Source organism: Pavona decussata, unplaced genomic scaffold, assembly GCF_977016875.1.
Source record: "Pavona decussata unplaced genomic scaffold, jaPavDecu1.1 SCAFFOLD_299, whole genome shotgun sequence".
Taxonomy (NCBI): Eukaryota; Metazoa; Cnidaria; class Anthozoa; order Scleractinia; family Agariciidae; genus Pavona; species Pavona decussata.
Window position 1 is genome coordinate 33798 of NW_028145696.1, and position 17487 is coordinate 51284.

Here is a 17487-nt window from a genome sequence, read left to right on the forward strand (position 1 = left end):
ATTGAAACTTGAAAGATGTTAGGCTAACGTTTTTCAAGTTCTCGCACTTTTCCTTGCAAAATGCACTAAAAAAGTTGGCTGTTCCTTTCAAGAATTGAGTTGATTTCTCTCCTCTCATCGTTCTATAATTATTTTGTAGCTAAGTGAAGGTCTTAATACTCCATTTTCAAAAGAAAAGTTAAAGTTAAAAACAAAAACCCTTGACACTTCCCCTTTCAATCAAATATATGGAGAACAAGAATAAAGACAAATGATAAGCATACAGTGTAGATTAAACTTCTTACAGCTGTTACCAATAACATGCAACCTACATCTGTACAGCTGTACAATGTATCGGCTTCAAAAGAGTTGGGTAAACTAAGTTTTTTTTTTGCTGTATGCCAATCATTTAAATTCTGATAAGATTACAAGGCAACAGAACCAAGAAATTGACAATTTTATCTGCTGACAGATGGTAAACTTTATAAACGGTTGATTTCCAAGCCATTTTATCTAAAAGATAGGGCATCATTTTCAGGGTATTGCAAAACCAACGATGCATGCAATCGATTGTGAGTTAGAAAATGATCACATGCAGTGAAATTCAAAAATGCCGTTTCTTTTCGCTTGATCTACAATGTAGCTCAAAAATCAATTTAAATAAAATTTTACATATTCTTAGCAAAGTAAAATTCTTAGTTTTTTGCCCTTGGATCTTGTCAATGGCTTCCCTTTGATTGACATCCACCAAAAATACAAATGCAACTTTATGCGACTCTTTTAAAGGTCGTGCATGTGAGTTGCGTGTAAATTGGTAACCAAGTCTGCTACATGAGAAAACGGTAGAGGATAGTGAAAAGAATAAGTACATGTATATTGACCATGGGACTTATGGATGTGCCTAGTTTTGCTACTGCACATACTGTATGTTCTGCACGTCTGGAGATACTCGGATTTCCAAGGGTGCTGCCTACTAATACAGGGATATTTTTGGGTGGTTTAAAACTAGGTGAAGAAAGCAGACCTTGGCAAGTGCTCTTGGTATCTAAAAAGAAAATTGAGGGTAATCATGCATTTTTAGATAATAAAGCTTCAATTTGGAAAAAAAAAAACTGCCACACATTGCTTTGTATTTTACAGCTTTTTAGAATAATTGTTGCTTAATTATCCCTAAAAATGTGTGGTTACCCCCTATTTTCTTTTTGGATTCTAATAGTTCTTGCTAAGATCTGCTTTTCTTGCATAGTCATAAACGATGCAAAAATACTTCAGTATTAGTATGCACCATCCCTAAAGGGATACTTCAGGTTACTGGCTACATTAACAGTCCTTTTCTAATTAGTCAAAGCAAGCGGAGTAAAGTCTACATTGTATCTGGAAAGGCACTGCTGGAGGTCTGCTTGGAAATCTTCTCAGATAATGAAACTGCAAAGTAGGGGACTGTTTACATGAAGGAAGGAAGATCCTAAGAGTAGAAAGATCCTCAGTGGCGAAACAACTGTTTTTTTTTTTTTGGTTTACAAGCAGAAATTTTGGTCAGGGTGCTTACCACATGGGGAGAAAAGAAAGACAAAATTGTTGCCCTTTAGAAGCTGAATGCCCTACCACCACCATGTTTGTTTTCGTTGTCCCTAGTACTAGGACCTTCCAAGTGAAGGTGCATGTGTACATGTAGTTTACTTTGTGCTAGCCGTCTTCCTATCTCTCAGCTAGGATTTAAGAGGAAGACCTTGATTCGAAAGATCCAAGCACTAACACCAAGTACAACCTTTAGCATGTAGACTGAATACAGAAAACATGGCGCTAGAATGATCCGCTTTCTAGGATCTTCCTAGTGCTAGGATTTTCCGCCCTCCACGTAAATAGCCTTACCTAAACAAAGGGTTAAATGACCAGTAAACAGCACTGTATGTTATGGTGCATTTCTGTACATCATGGCTTATTTGTCGTGATTCACCATGATAGAAAAGTCAATCAAGGGTTGACTGACTGAGCAAAGTTCAGGCAATTTTAGCTCAAAGGTTTCTGAATCAAGTCCTCAGACATTGGCTTATTAGCCATCCAAGACATATACGCATTCCAAAATATTGCCACTAACTGATGAATGGTGCTGAATTGGAACGAAAGTAAAGTTAAGAGTTTGTGTCAGAGGCCATATCTTGTAATTTGTAATCAAAGTCTCCACGTAGCGTTCCTGAAGCATATTCTTAATTTCATCCGGCCTTTTTCCAGCGAGTGTCTCCGTGACGCCAAAAAAGAAGCATATCATAACAGGAGCAAAGAGGCTTTGATCTAAGAGCATCTTTTTGAAGCCCGCAGTGTTAGCTGCACCAGGCACAATCCTGTCACGGGATAGATACCATGTTCTAAGGACAGGAGCAATAATCAAGCCCACCACACCTATACGAGCAGTTCGGACAAAATCATGGTCAGTTCCTTTGTGTTCAACAAGCTGCTGAGTGACAACATCACCAGTGGCTACAAGGACACCTAATGTACAAGGGCAGAACATTTCAGTTAGAGAATGGAGTATGAGTTAAGTAACAACATAATATACTCAGTACAGAATATTGCAACTGTAATCTGAGTTTTTCTCTTTTCACATTAGAAGTAATAAAAATATTATACTCTGTACATGTACCACTCATTACTCATTTGAGGGAAGTAATTGTAAAACGAGCACAAGTGATGACGAAAGTTCTCCGAATAATTATGCTCCAGATAATTATAAGCCAAGGCCAATGTCTCAGAAATGTAGTTTAATGGTTATTTTGTGCTTTAAGGGCTCGAATTCCATGGAAGCTCAATATGATTTACAGTCTGTACTCCTAAAACCTGAATCAACACATGGAAGATTTATTTCATTCTCTTTTTGCCAAATAAAAAAATCAACCATTCATCTGGGCTTTGTTTCTTGAGTCTTAAGCAAAAATTTATTTCATAAGTCAGTTCATTCAATTCAACCTAGACTTGCGACAAGTCGACCTCTAGAGTCTCACAATAGAAAAGCCGATAGGAGCAAGCTTTTTAGGCTGCGAAGCGGCTGAGCGAGCGACGAAGGTGCAAGAGGTTGACTTGTCTCGCTTGAAGATTTTGCATTCGCGTTTTGCGCCATTGAAATGGGGAGCGGCGTTACTTGCATTTGGAAGACGAGCATCAATTATCGCTTTCGCAATCGATCCATGTTGGAATTTCAAGTGCAAGTCACGTTTCGTTGCTCATAATTACTTTTGAATGACAACTTTATCCCCGAGGGTCTCGAGGATCTACTCTGATTGGTCTAAGTGTAGCGACCTGTTTTGGGGTCGAAATTGGCACCAATCAAGTATGAAAAGTCTTTTCTCCCGCGCCATATTGAATGGGAGGAAGGACTTTTTCGAACGTCTAAATTCAACCCTTTTGGTGACAACATAAATATTGGACAGTACTTAATGCACAGTACATTCTATGTGTTTGGCATGATAACTGATGTAGAACAGATAGTCTCAGATACATGTAATGCGCCCTTCATTTCGAAAACCTTTTATAAACCATTTCTCATTTGGCACACAGACAGGTTATTGTGTCCAAAACACAGTTCATATTTACAATTTGTCCAACAAGCTTATGACTTTAGCCTGAGAACTAAACCAACTGAAGTGATGCTTTCAGAACTGATTTTTCTTCTTCTCTTTTTAAAGCTAACCAAAACTTTCTAACACCACAAATTTGTGGGCCAAAGTAGAAAGTTTTTTGGAGAAATTTGAATTTTAAAGGTCAAATCATCACTTACGCTTGCTTCCACCCGGGTCTGATTTTGATTATTTGATTTTGATACATTTTCTTGCAGTTTCACACAGTCTCATTTTACTTTTCAGAACTCATTAGCCAAGTTAGTGCTACAGTATTAATTTAGCCTTTTTGGCAATCACTTATAACTGTGTCTATTAATCAATGATTACTAATCAACAAGGACAGCATGCATGCATACCTAGAAGATAAATATACCAGGCTAAAATTTTTCCAGGTAACACTTCAGGTAACTTTTTGTTTTACCCCTTCGGAAGCAGATCCTGGATATTCAGAAACAGGGTTGTAGCAGTTGTAGTGAGGGCTCAATGTCAAACCAGTCAGCTCAACAACCAAGGATGTGGTTGCTCTCCAGTCTTCAGTCATATAACTTATGATTCAGTGAATCAATTATGCTGAATTAAGTTCAGCGTCTGAATCAATTCAGCTGGGATAAATTAATTTAGGAAGGCCTAAATTCAAATTTTATGTAGTTTATGCGAAATACGGCTGAATTAAGTTCAGCGTCTGAATCAGTTCATCTGGGATTAGTTAAGTTAGGCAGGCCTAAATTCAAATTTGTTGTGGCTCAATTGTAAAGTGCATGTACAGCTGAATTAAGTCAGCATGTGAATCAATTCAGCTGAGATAAATTACAGTGTAAGTTGGGTGGATCTAAATTCAAATTTGATGTGGCTCGTGTGAAGTACAGCATCTGAACCGGGCGTTCTGCGTCGATCCAATCGAAACTTCAACATACCCCCCCCCCCCCCCCCTTCCTGGCAAACCCCGGGCATTTGACTATTTTCTGTGCCCAGGAAGTGGGGAATTTGATGGGTAAGGCCTTCCCAGGGGTGGGGGATTTGACCTTTGCCTGGGTGGGGTGGGGAAAATTGAACCGGAAATGTCAGGTTTAAAATGGCTTTTTTTGTGGGCGCCGAAGTCGCTTACAGCTATTAACACGTGTCTGGACAAGATGAAAGAGTTTAAAGGAAGAAATACAGCATTTGTGAGCAATTGGCTTACAAAAAAGGTCTTCAGAAGTTGCGAAGTATTTTTGAAGTATATATAAAAGAAGAGAGTGCTTTTGTCATTCTATAGAGTGAATACAATATGGTACGCTTTTCACATCCCCATTTCATACGTTTCTGTTAGTAGTAATAAACTGACACTGAACAATTTAACAATGCAATCGTTAACACTCAAGGCTCTGTTGTTGATACAGTATGTATACAGTACCCTCGTTAAACAACCTTGGCTCAGCCGTGTTTCGGAGTTAGGGCAGCTTACACTTGCTGATTGACATTGTCCAACTTATTTAATTCAATTTCAAATCATTACTTAATAGTTTTAATGCTAAATTTGTGTTTTTGTAGTAGTTCAAGTCTGGTAAAAACGGCAGCATAATATAAAGGGTCACGAAACATGTGAATGGCGTGTTTATACCCAAGCTTTATTAAAGCTGACAGGAGCTTACGATGATTGTCCTTTAGGAGAGGCATTTGACAGACAAATTCGATGATAAGGTAGAGCATTTGAACACCATTTTGGCCCGAGGGGGCGGGGATTTGAACGATACAATCTTCAGAAGTTTAAATGCCCGGGGTTTGCCCAGGACCCTGGGGGGGGGGGGGGGGGGGTTGAGGTTTCATTAGTCTCATTTCTCTGCATTGCACTCCTCTACATCTTATTTTTATCATATTTAGACAAAATAAACACAAATTTATCATCTTTGCCCGAAAAATTAAAAGTGAAAGTAAGCAACAGTGTTGTGAGTTGAAAATCACGAGGCCGAAAAATGCCCCGAGGTAGGTTTGGGCACTACTGGAACTAACTGATGCATTATACATGTAAGCTTGACAAAATGTTAAGTTCCTGGGGCCCGTTTCTCGAAAGGCCCGGTAACTTATCCGGCCCAATAAGTGTCTTTGGTGGCAATGTTAGCTTTGAAAACTTAATTTTAAGATCATATAATTTTATGAAAACTTTGGCCAAGTACCATGTCTGTAATTACTGTGTAATCGGCGAAAAAACATTTCGGTTACCGGGAGTTTCGAGAAACGGGCCCCAGAACCGGTCAGTATAAAATGCAGACTGCAGACTGGGTATTAAATGCAGACTAGGTATAAAATGCAGGCTGCGGACTGCAGACTGCGTGTAAAATGCAGACTGCGGACTGCAGACTGGGTATAAAATGCAGACTGAGACCAAAACAAATACAGGATACATTTTCAATCAGTTTTCAACTTACTCTAGTGTCATGCAATTAGGATACATTTTGAATTTTTTTCGACTTAGCTTACGCTAGTGTCATACAACCGTCTTTCGAGATCATTTCCCATGAAATTGACATCATTATATTCTTTTCGAAAAGCGTCAACCTTGAAATAAACACCCCAAAGCATGACGTAATCAATAACGCTGACACATGACCTTTACTTCGCATGTGGTTAACCTTTTTGCCACTTTGCGTCAACATGATATCGGCGACATCGGTAAGGGGCAGTCAGGGTGGCAGTAACATAATGTTTTTTGAATAAAATACGTGTTCATGTAAATGCTAGAATACTGAAGGTATACAATTTGTCTTTGACAAACTTCGTTAATATTTCAAGAAGGTACATGTACTTAAAATCTGTTGTTTTGGACAATTCGTTCTTGTTTTGCTGACATTGGCATTTCTGTCTTTTTACTCTTTATTGTTGTATTTTTACATGTTAGCCGCGCGCGCTCTTAGCCTTGCGCCGCGCGAGGACTGGACATTAATTAATTTAAGTCGCGCGTTCCGCGCGCAAGATGGCGTGTGGAGTGGCGTAGACAGGTTTTGAGTTTTTTTTGCTTTTCGCCTCAGTGTTTTCTTGTCGCTGGAAAAACAGTGTTTTGTACTTACAGTCTTGTCGGAAGCAATTGCCATTAAAGCCAAAAAATCGTCAAAAACAGTTTGGTCCTTCGAGCCGGATTTTAGCCAGTTGCCGCCGCATTTTAGCCGAAATTTACGCCGGACATTCGCCGAGTTGCAGCCAGATATCAGCCGAATTACAGACGGATAGTTAGCCGAGTTGCCGCCAGATTTTAGCCACACTACAGCCGAATAACGGAGTCCGATTCAACGTCTAAAAGATGCCAGAGGTGAGCGAAGTTGAAAAATGCCGATCAAAGAGGTCTGTTGTCGAGTCAACTGTGACGAAAAGTGCAAATCGTATCAAGGAGTTGATATCTGAGAAGGGCAGCGTTTCAAAGGTATGTCAATTTGCTAAAAGTATCGAAGAAGCAAGAGATAAGGCCCGGGATCTGACAGGAAGACTAGAAGAAATTGCCCCGGAGTCATATGTGGCTGGAAGATTTGTAATATATTGTTAATGAAGTTCTGGGCGAAGTGTCAGATTACCTCGATAAAACAAGGAAAACTGAGACCCAGACTCTCGAAGCACATTCCAGCAATGTAAATAAAGCCGAAAGTTCTCCAGTCCTGTCGGGGGAGTTCCAGTTTAATAAGGGAAGTGGACTCAAAGGTGTTAAAGTCCCGACCTTCGAGGGGGACCCTGATAAGTGGCCATATTTCTGGGGTATTTTTAGCTCGCTCGTTCATCAAAACAGAGCTCTATCGGGTCCGATCAAGCTGGTTCACTTGAACAACTCCCTCAGCGATAAAGTCCGAAGTGTAATTGCCTGTTTGACTGGGGAGCCAGGGGACTATGAGAAAGCCGTAAAATTGTTAACTGAGAGGTACGGGGACCCCCGTGAAGTCGTAGATGCACACCTGCATCACATAACCAATTGGCCAGACATTAAGGAAAAGGATCGTGAAGGATTTGAACGCTTTGCCGACGCATTACAAGGAGCTGTGTTTGCCTTAGACCGTCCCGATTATAGACACGAGTTACTTAGCATCCCTCTCTGCACGCAGTTAGTTCGCAAGTTGCCGGAGAGGGAGAAGGATGAATGGGTGCGACAAATTGAGCGCGAACAGGTCTCTGAGGATGTCAGTGGTTTAGCCGAATGGGCGCAGGCGCGTGCCAAAACGATGCGAAAGCGCGAACGGTACAACGAACAACCAGCCAGTCCCGCAAAGAGCAGTTTTAGTAGAGGCTCAGTGCAGACACAGTCAAGGCCGCAAAGATATCAAACTATGATCACGACCACTAGTTCCGCTTCGTTGCCAGTAAAATGTTCGCTGTGTGAAAGAGATCATTCTGAGGTCAAATGCCCGACGTTCCTTGCGGCCACCATAGACAAACGCTGGGACATTGTCAAAGCCAGAAAGGTCTGTTTCGGCTGCCTGAAACGTGGTCACCAGCGTCGCCAGTGTCGCCTGTCCTCAAGATGGGGTGTTGATTCATGTGGAAAGGGACTTCACTATTTGCTACATGCCACTGAGCCTAAGGAGGGGCTGAAACCGCAAGAACCGCAGATCGTAGAGTTGCCGACAGAGAATAAAGGAGTCCGTTGCGGTAAGGCACAGGGAAACGTGACCGGTACCAGTAAAGTCGCATTGAAAACTGTGACCGTCCCTTTCGTAAGTGACTCGGGGCAGATTATTATGAGCCTAGTACTCCTAGATACAGGCAGTGAAACAACACTGATAAGAACCGGGTTTGCCGCACAGCTGGGCATTCAAGGTCCCAAGCAGAACCTTACTGTGGATGCCGTTGGAGGAGTAACTACAACCGTCAAGTCGCAGCGAGTGCGCCTGCCCTTTGCGTCATCTGTGACAAAGGCAAATGTGGATGCCTGGACCATGAAGAATATATGTGCGCCTGTAGACGCTATTAACTGGCCGGAAGTAAAGCAACACTATGTGCATTTGCGTGATGTCCCAGTTGAGTCGTTTGCTGACGGGACAGTGGATGTGTTACTAGGCCTAGATGCTTCAGCCTTAATGGCACCGATAGAAGTCAGACGAGGGGAGCATTCGGAGCCATATGCCGAGTTAACGCCACTAGGTTGGGTGATCGCCGGTCCAGTCTCAACAACCGCCAGTGGCCCGGGAAAGCGTATCCTGCGCGTGCAAGTGATTGAGCCTGAGGATGATGTCAACTATCAACTGCGAAAGTTCTGGGACATAGACGTCTTTGGTGTTCGAGTGGAGCCAGCTCCACCTTACACACGCACGGAACAGCGAGTGATGGACATGCTAAACAAGACATGCCGCCTAGTGGGGTCTGGGTACGAATTAGGACTCCTGTGGAAAGCCAATAGACCGCCGTTGCCCGACAACTACGATACTGCGCTAAAAAGGCATACATAGGAAAGGGTTTCGCGCGCAGATTGTCTGAGCAGGAACGTCTGATAGACGGCGAACGCTGGTTTCTACCCCATCACCCAGTGATCTCGCCTCACAAGCCATTACCACGAGTTGTGTTCGACTCCGCCTCGAAGCATGAAGTAATCTGCCTCAATAACTGCCTTGAGACGGGACCTAGCCTGCACAACGACTTGCCGGGTATCCTGCTTAGATTCCGTGAGAAATATGTCGCACTCTCTGGAGACGTTTCTGACATGTTCTGCCACGTGCGCCTGAGACAAGAGGACTGCAAGTATCACCGATATCTATGGCGTGACATGGACACGAAACGACCCCCTGACGTCTACGAGATGAACTGCCTAGTGTTCGGAGACAAGTCATCACCTTGTGAAGCAAACTTCGCTGTGAGACGAACCACAGAAGACAACCAGGAAGAATGGCCTACCGCAGCCGCCGTGGTTAGGCGTGACATTTTTGTAGACGACTTGTACACATCTTGTGGGAGCGAAACAGAAGCAGTGACCTTATGCAAGGACGTCACAGCTCTCATGGCCAAGGGAGGGTTTCCTATGCGCAAGTGGATCTCTTCTTCATCAGATGTTTTAGCTACAGTACAGGAAGCAGAACGAGCCGTTCCTAATAACTGCCTAGAGTCAGGAGAGCTACTGTCTGGCAGAGCTCTAGGTATCAGATGGGATCTGAAGTCAGACAGCCTGGGGCTCGCACTACCTCACATTGATCGTCCACCAGCACAAAATACGAAGCGTGGTATTCTCAAGAAATTGGCTGGATTGTACGACCCCTTGGGATGGGCAAGTCTGTTCGTCATTCGCGCGAAAGTCATGCTGCAACGCACTTGGTCTCGTGGTTTAGGTTGGGACGACCCGCTGCCAGCGGATATGACTGCTGAATGGGCAAAGTGGGAGGAGGAGATAACAGCCCTGCAGTCCTTCACCGTCCCGCGTTATATCTACCGTCAGCCAGGGAAGATATGGAAAAAGCAGTTAGTTCTCTTCTGTGATGCCTCGGAAGTCGCGTGTGCCGCAGCCGCCTACATGCGCGCCGCATCGACTGATGGAGAGACTGTGTGTCATCTGCTTATGGCTAAGACTCGTCTCATGCCTCTGAAGACGATTTCTATCCCGCGAGGAGAGTTGGTGGGTTGTCAACTAGCTGTGCGCCTTGCAAAGACCGTTTGTGAGCAGCTGGATTTGAGCTTGCGCGATGTAAAGTACTTGTCAGACTCTACCACAGCGCTCTGGTGGATTTATGGAGAGCCCAGAAACTTCAGTCCGTTTGTTGCCAACCGAGTAGCCGAGGTACTGACTGAGAATGATCCTACACAGTGGCATCATGTGCGCACAAACTGAATGTTGCAGACCTTGCAACAAGAGGAGCTTCTGCAAGCGACATTCAGGCAGAATCAACATGGATCCAAGGTCCAGAATTCTTAAAGCCTGACGAACCAGAATGGCCGATTGATGACGTGCCGATGTCTGCACCGCCGCTAGCCGAAGCTGAACTGAAGAGGAAAGTGCTTAGGGTTGAGCAGGTGTCAGTCCCACCACTTGTTGATCTTAACGCCTACTCTACTTGGATAAAGCTTCTCCGCGTGACAGCCTGGATCTTACGCTTCCGTTATAACCTGCGAAACAAAGAGCAACGTGAGTCAGGAGCCTTAACTGCTGAAGAACTGGAAGGAGCCGAGTTGTACTGGATCAAGTGGGCGCAGAGAAACCGCTTCCCAGCTGAAATAGAATCGTTGTCCAAAGGACGCCCTGTTCCCCGCACAAGTCGGGTCGTAAGTCTTGATCCACAGTTGGTAGACGGAATCCTATGTGTTGGTGGAAGAATTGACCAAGCGGAACTACCCTGGGAAGCCAAGCACCCGATCATCCTAGATCATGGACACGATGTTACACGCATGATTGTCATCCACTATCATCAAAAGCTCATCCATGCGGGAGTAGAACATGTGTTCAATCATTTACGAGAGAAGTTTTGGATCTTACATGGACGTGCGGAGGTGAAGAATTGTACCGTGAAATGCCTGCTCTGTCATCGGCGTCGCGTGCGACCGCTGACCCAGAAGATGAGTAACTTGCCTGAAATACGACTCAGTGGAGTAAGCACACTATTTCAGCATGTGGGATTAGACTATGCCGGTCCATTCAAGGTTCGCGTTGGTCGCAACAGAGAAGAGAAGCGATATGTTTGTCTCTTTACATGCCTGCACATGCGTGCCGTTCATCTTGAAGTCACTCACAGCCTTAACACGGACTCGTGCATCATGGCACTCCGACGTTTCAAAGCCCGCCGAGGAAACCCAGTACGTATCCTGAGTGATAATGGCACGAATTTTGTGGGTGCTGAACGTGAGCTACGTGAGGCCCTAGCCGAGTTTGACCAAGAGCAAATCCAGGATGAACTCAGTGCCCGCGGAGTCCAATGGAGTTTCAACCCACCTGCCGCGCCATGGTTTGGAGGAGCGTGGGAGTCTCTGATCAAGTCCACCAAGCGAGCGATGAAAGTGATGCTCGGGAACGTGCTTGCGGTAGATGAAACGTTTCTCACCGTAGTTGCTGAAGTTGAATCTCTCCTCAATTCCCGTCCGCTTGTGTATGGTGGTAGCAGTATGTCGCCGTCTGATGTCAGTGCTCTAACGCCAAACAACTTCCTGCACGGTCGCGCAAGCGTGAATGCTTCACCGGGTGAATTTGTCCAACGGGACATGTCGTTACGTCGGAGATGGAGGCACAGTCAATTCCTGGCGGATCAATTTTGGCATCGTTGGAGACGAGAATATGTGCCTCACCTCATTGAGCGCAGTAAGTGGCCTAACATACAACGGAACCTTCGCCGGGGAGATCTCGTTCTTGTCGTCGATGACAATGTACCCAGAGGGCAGTGGCGCTTGGGGCGAGTCATGGCACCAATTGCCAGTGCGGATGGCCTTATCAGATCAGCAGAAGTCCTCACGAAGTCAGGAACGTGTTTCCGTCCTGTTGGAAAGCTGGCCCTACTAGAAGCGCACCATGAGGAGGACAAAGAGTGACGTTACCCCACGGTTCACGTCACGGGCGGGGGTGTTTTGGACAATTCGTTCTTGTTTTGCTGACATTGACATTTCTGTCTTTTTACTCTTTATTGTTGTATTTTTACATGTTAGCCGCGTGCGCTCTTAGCCTTGCGCCGCGCGAGGACTGGACATTAATTAATTTAAGTCGCGCGTTCCGCGCGCAAGATGGCGTGTGGAGTGGCGTAGACAGGTTTTGAGTTTTTTTTGCTTTTCGCCTCAAAGACAGTGTTTTTTTGTCGCTGGAAAAACAGTGTTTTGTACTTACAGTCTTGTCGGAAGCTATTGCCATTAAAGCCAAGAAATCGTCAAAAACATCTGTCGATGTCAAATTGCCTGCCCCTTCGGAAATCAAGTCTGTTTCCCGGCTCATTATAATAATAAAAACCGTCATGCATGAGCGAACATGTAATTGTTTGCGAACTAATGCAAAGATTTTAAGCTCGAGTCTTCTTTGTGAAGAAAGGGCCTCAGGAAAAAGCTGCCAAATCGAGATAAGGAGACAAACTGTTAAAATATGGGTCAAAAATAAGGTCAATTTTGTGGGAGATGACCTCGGAAACGTGATTGCGTGACACTAGAGCAAGCTGAAAATTGAAAATGACATTAATGACTATCCTGTATTTGACGAAGAGACGGTTTTGGTGTCAGTCTGCATTTTATACCCAGTCTGCAGTCTGCAGTCTGCAGTCTGCATTTTATACCTAGTCTGCATTTTATACCCAGTCTGCAGTGTGCAATCTGCAGTCTGCAGTCCGGTCAGTGTAAAATGCAGACTGCAGACTGCAGACTGGGGGTAAAATGCAGACTGGGAATAAAATGCAGACTAAATCATAAAGACTACCTTTTTAAAGTTACAGTCAATCCAGGTCACGCGTGAACAGTAATTCGAATTTCTCTTTGTAATGTCCGACGTGTGAATGAAATGTTGGACATCTCTCTGGAAATCGTTCCGAAAAAGACGCATTAACTGAAAAAAAGATTCAAAATACTTGGGAAACAATTGTTATTCTTGAAATATTCAATTTTGCAATGTAAAGAAAAATGCATAACTTTATACTGTCAATAAGCTAGGGAAATTTATACGGGAACTCTGAAATCTCGTTGGCGATTTTGAAAACTGACATGTAAATTTCAAAACTCCGTTCAAATTTCAAAAATATCGTTCACGCGTGACCTGGGTTGACTGTAAAACACTCGAAGTGATTTTGGTCTGTATAGAACGCTAATAAGTAAGTGTAGAATTCCAAAAAGATATATGTAGCGTTGTTAGCGAAAAAGGAATTTGAGGCTTGCGAAAAGAACTTTAAGCATTTCATTGCGTGACTTTTGGGGACGGCGCCCTACTTCTTCCAATACTTTCAAAAATTATTTCTCCAAGAATTCGCTTCGAAATAAAGAGAAAAACCACTCAACAAGTTATTTAAATGTTTTAGTTTTGAAAAAAAAAATGCATTTGACGATGTGCTTTTGAAATATATCGGTGAATTTTAAAGTGCGCGGATGGATGTACCGTCCGCCGTGAATTAATTACGTTGTAAACAAACCGAGTACAGAAAACTCAAAAATTCGTATCTCGGTAAATATATGTCCTATCGAGCTCATTTTTGCGGTCAGTGTAAAATGCAGACTGCAGACTGCAGACTGGGGGTAAAATGCAGACTAAATTAAAAAGACTATCTTTTTACAGTCAACCCAGGTCACGCGTGAACGATATTTTTGAAATTTGAACGGAATTTTGAAATTTACATGTCAGTTTTGAAAATCGCCAACGAGATTTCAGAATTCCCGTATAAATTCCCCTAGCTTATTGACGGTATAAAGCTATGAATTTTTCTTTACATTGCAAATTGAATATTTCAAGAATAACAATTGTTTCCCAAGAATTTTGAATCTTTTTTTTCAGTTAATGCGTCTTTTTCGGAACGATTTCCAGAGAAATTTCCAACATTCCATTCACACGTCGGACATTACAAAGAGAAATTCGAATGTTCATTTCACTCTTGGAAATACTGTTCTCGCGTGACCTGGGTTGACTGTAAAGTTACCGTCGATCCAGGTTAAGCGTGAACAGTAATTCCAAGAATGAAATGAACATTCGAATTTCTCTTTGTAATGCCCGACGTGTGAATGAAATGTTGGACATCTCTCTGGAAGTCGTTGCGAAAAAGACGCATTAACTGAAAAAAAGATTCAAAATACTTGGGAAACAATTATTATTCTTGAAATATTCAATTTTGCAATGTAAAGAAAAATTCATAGCTTTATACTGGCAATAAGCTAGGGAAATTTATACGGGAACTCTGAAATCTCGTTGGCGATTTTGAAAACTGACATGTAAATTTCAAAACTCCGTTCAAATTTCAAAAATATCGTTCACGCATAACCTGGGTTGACTGTAAAACACTCGAAGTGATTTTGGTCTGTATAGAAAGTTAATGAGTAAGTGTAGAATTCCAAAAAGATACATGTAGCGTTGTTAGCGAAAAAGGAATTTGAGACTTGCGAAAAAAACTTAGGATTTCATTGCGTGACTTTTGGGGACGGCGCCCTACTTCTTCCAATACTTTCAAAAATTATTTCTCCATGAATTCGCTTCAAAATAAAGAGAAAAACCGCGCAACAAGATATTTAAATGTTTTAGTTTTGAAAAAAAAAATGCATTTGGCGATGTGCTTTCGAAATATATCGGTGAATTTTAAAGTGCGCGGATGGATGCATTTTACTACCGTCCGCCGTGTATTAATTACGTTGTAAACAAACCGAGTACAGAAAACTCAAAAATTCGTATCTCGGTAAATATATGTCCTATCGAACTCATTTTTGTCTCTATAGAAAGCTGAGTAAATGTAAAATTCAAATATGAAAAGAATTCTGTTGCGCAGATAACGAGAAAGAAAATTAGCGCTTGCGAAAAAATCGTAGAAAATGAAAACAGTTCTCACGGTTTAAAATGAATGAATACTTTCCGGGATACAACCTGCCCAACCGAACAAAATTTAATTTAATTTAGTCTGGATTTTACCCCTGGTCTGCAGTGTTCAGTCTGCATTTTACCCCTAGTCTGCATTTTACCCTCAGTCTGCAGTCTGCAGTCTGCAGTCTGCCTTCTGCAGTCTGCAGTCTGCATTTTACACTGACCGTCATTTTTGTCTCTATAGAAAGCTGAGTAAATGTAGAATTCAAATATGAAAAGATTTCTGTTGCCCAAATAACGAGAAAGGAATTTAGCGCTTGCGAAAAAATAGTAGAAAATGAAAACAGTTCTCACGGTTTAAAATGAATGAATACTTTCCGGGATACAACCTGCCCAACCGAACAAAATTTAATTTAATTTAGTCTGCATTTTACCCCTGGTCTGCAGTGTTCAGTCTGCATTTTACCCCGAGTCTGCATTTTACCCCCAGTCTGCAGTCTGCAGTCTGCAGTCTGCATTTTACACTGACCGGTCTCCAGCAGTCTGCATTTTATACTGACCGGCCCCAGAACATTTAGATTTTGACGACATTTTAATAATTTACAACAGACAAGTGTTTGATTTGTGTAGAGTTAACGAAAGAAATCCCATAAATCTAGCTATGTTTTGTGTACCCTAAAATGGATCTCCACAATTCAATTGAGATTGAGCTTAATTTGAAACCGAAAAACCCCCACATGTACTGAATGCGTGTCTGTTGTTTATAAAGTTTTTCTGTCTTACCTGTCCCTATTGTTTGTGTTTTCCAAGGATGTGTTATGTGTTATGAGAAGCTGTTGATATTTTGGCCAAGCTCTTGTAAGAATCCTCATTGTACGACTTCTACGCAAACATTTTGTAATTCACAGTCGTATAAACGTAACCCGGTTATAAACTGGCCGCCATGTTGGAATTTAGCGGCCTGAAGACGGATAGACACTGGGAACAAGAATATAATACTAGCTTCCAGGTTCATCTCCTGCAAAAACCTGTACCCAGCACAACGCTGCTAGCATAGCAGCCGCTGGCGAAAGTCCAAAGAACCTGAGGACTGCGGGAAAAAAAAGGTTTTTTCTTTAAAATAAAGAAATATCTGAAATACAAATCACAGTCGCAAAAGTAAGGAAATGCAGGGCTACTTATTTGCACCAGTTACTGAATATCAACAGGACCCTATCAATTAATGAGCTCCTGGTCAGAAGTGCCCATTGCCTTGTTTTCAAAAGGGCTCCGGCAAACGCAAGTGAAATGGACTGAAGAGGCCTCATATTTGCTCCACACAGTTTGTAAATCCAATCTCGCATCCAGAGTCCCCAGACTTTTTGGTCAGCGGATGGGCGCCAAGAGAGAGTCACCCTTGGCCATCTCGTACCATGGGCTCCTGTCAGCTATCCTTTCCTCAAAGCCGTTGGCAAGTAGCTCTTCCAGAAGGATTCTTATCAGAACATGAGTTGTATTTAAGTTATCATAAGATTAAGAAACTGCAAAACTAGATGTGGCTAAATCAGATAAAGACTGACAAATTCTGTTAAGAGGAGAATGCCCAGTTGTTCAGCAAGTATCATGGAAAAAAATTCCTTGAGTAGAGTGTTGGCACCGATTTACTGAACCATATTTGGAGGCAATTGCTAAATTTTAAACAACATTCCTGTCATTGACCAAACCTTGTGGAGGGAAACCTTGTACCTTGTGCAAAGGAATGCATTCCTTTGTGTTGAACACGAAGGAATGCATCCCAAAAAATAGAAGGATCAAAACATGTTAAATTTGCCTAAGAAACCCTGTAACATGCCGAAAAAAATTTTTTAGGATTAGTGTACATTCTCAATCAATGAAACACCATCATATTCGTTCTCATGGTGATGTGAATTGTGGCTTATTGTACCGTTTCAGCCCTATTACAGTGGGTTTTAGATATCAAGGGGATAAGATAAGGCATTTTTGTTCGATTTATGCTCTATTTCCGACATCTAAACACGTTAGTTACTTCCTATACAAACCCTTATAATTTACGTATTGCGTGACTCAGATCGTAACACACAAATTACAACGTGACGTTACAAAGATCCAAACGCTCACAGCGATTGGTTTGCCTGTGCTGGCGTGGCACCAAGTCTCGCTCCTGGGTCTCCAAGAATGGGGCTCTACAGGTTTCTTCTACGCTAGCCACCCTATAAAATGACTATCAGAAAGTCCCAAGCCACGCAAATTTGAGACATTAGAAAACTCCAGTGTTAAACTTCCTTTATTTTCAGTAATACTGAAATTGAGCATTAAAATCATGAATCTATGATGATATTTACATTGAACACTTGTTACAGTCCACGCTGTAATAAAATAAATTTATTTATAATAAATTACTTACGAATTAAACTGAGGTTGCAGAAATGTTTGAAAGAAGAGAAAAGCTTTCATCAACAAGAATGTCCTGCACTCAGTCTTTCTGGCTCTTTTTCACTGATC

At 42.4% G+C, this 17487-nt stretch overlaps 1 pseudogene across 1 annotated transcript; it reads right to left on the reverse strand.

Annotated features, from left to right (window-relative positions):
• Positions 1-519: 519 nt before the first annotated feature.
• Positions 520-15943, reverse strand: LOC146454864 (mitochondrial inner membrane protein Mpv17-like; annotated as a pseudogene). Its single transcript, XR_014859160.1, has 2 exons — positions 15769-15943; positions 520-2469 (listed from the first exon to the last, which is right to left on the reverse strand). The product of XR_014859160.1 is annotated as a mitochondrial inner membrane protein Mpv17-like (transcript).
• Between the last annotated feature and the right edge of the window lie 1544 nt (positions 15944-17487).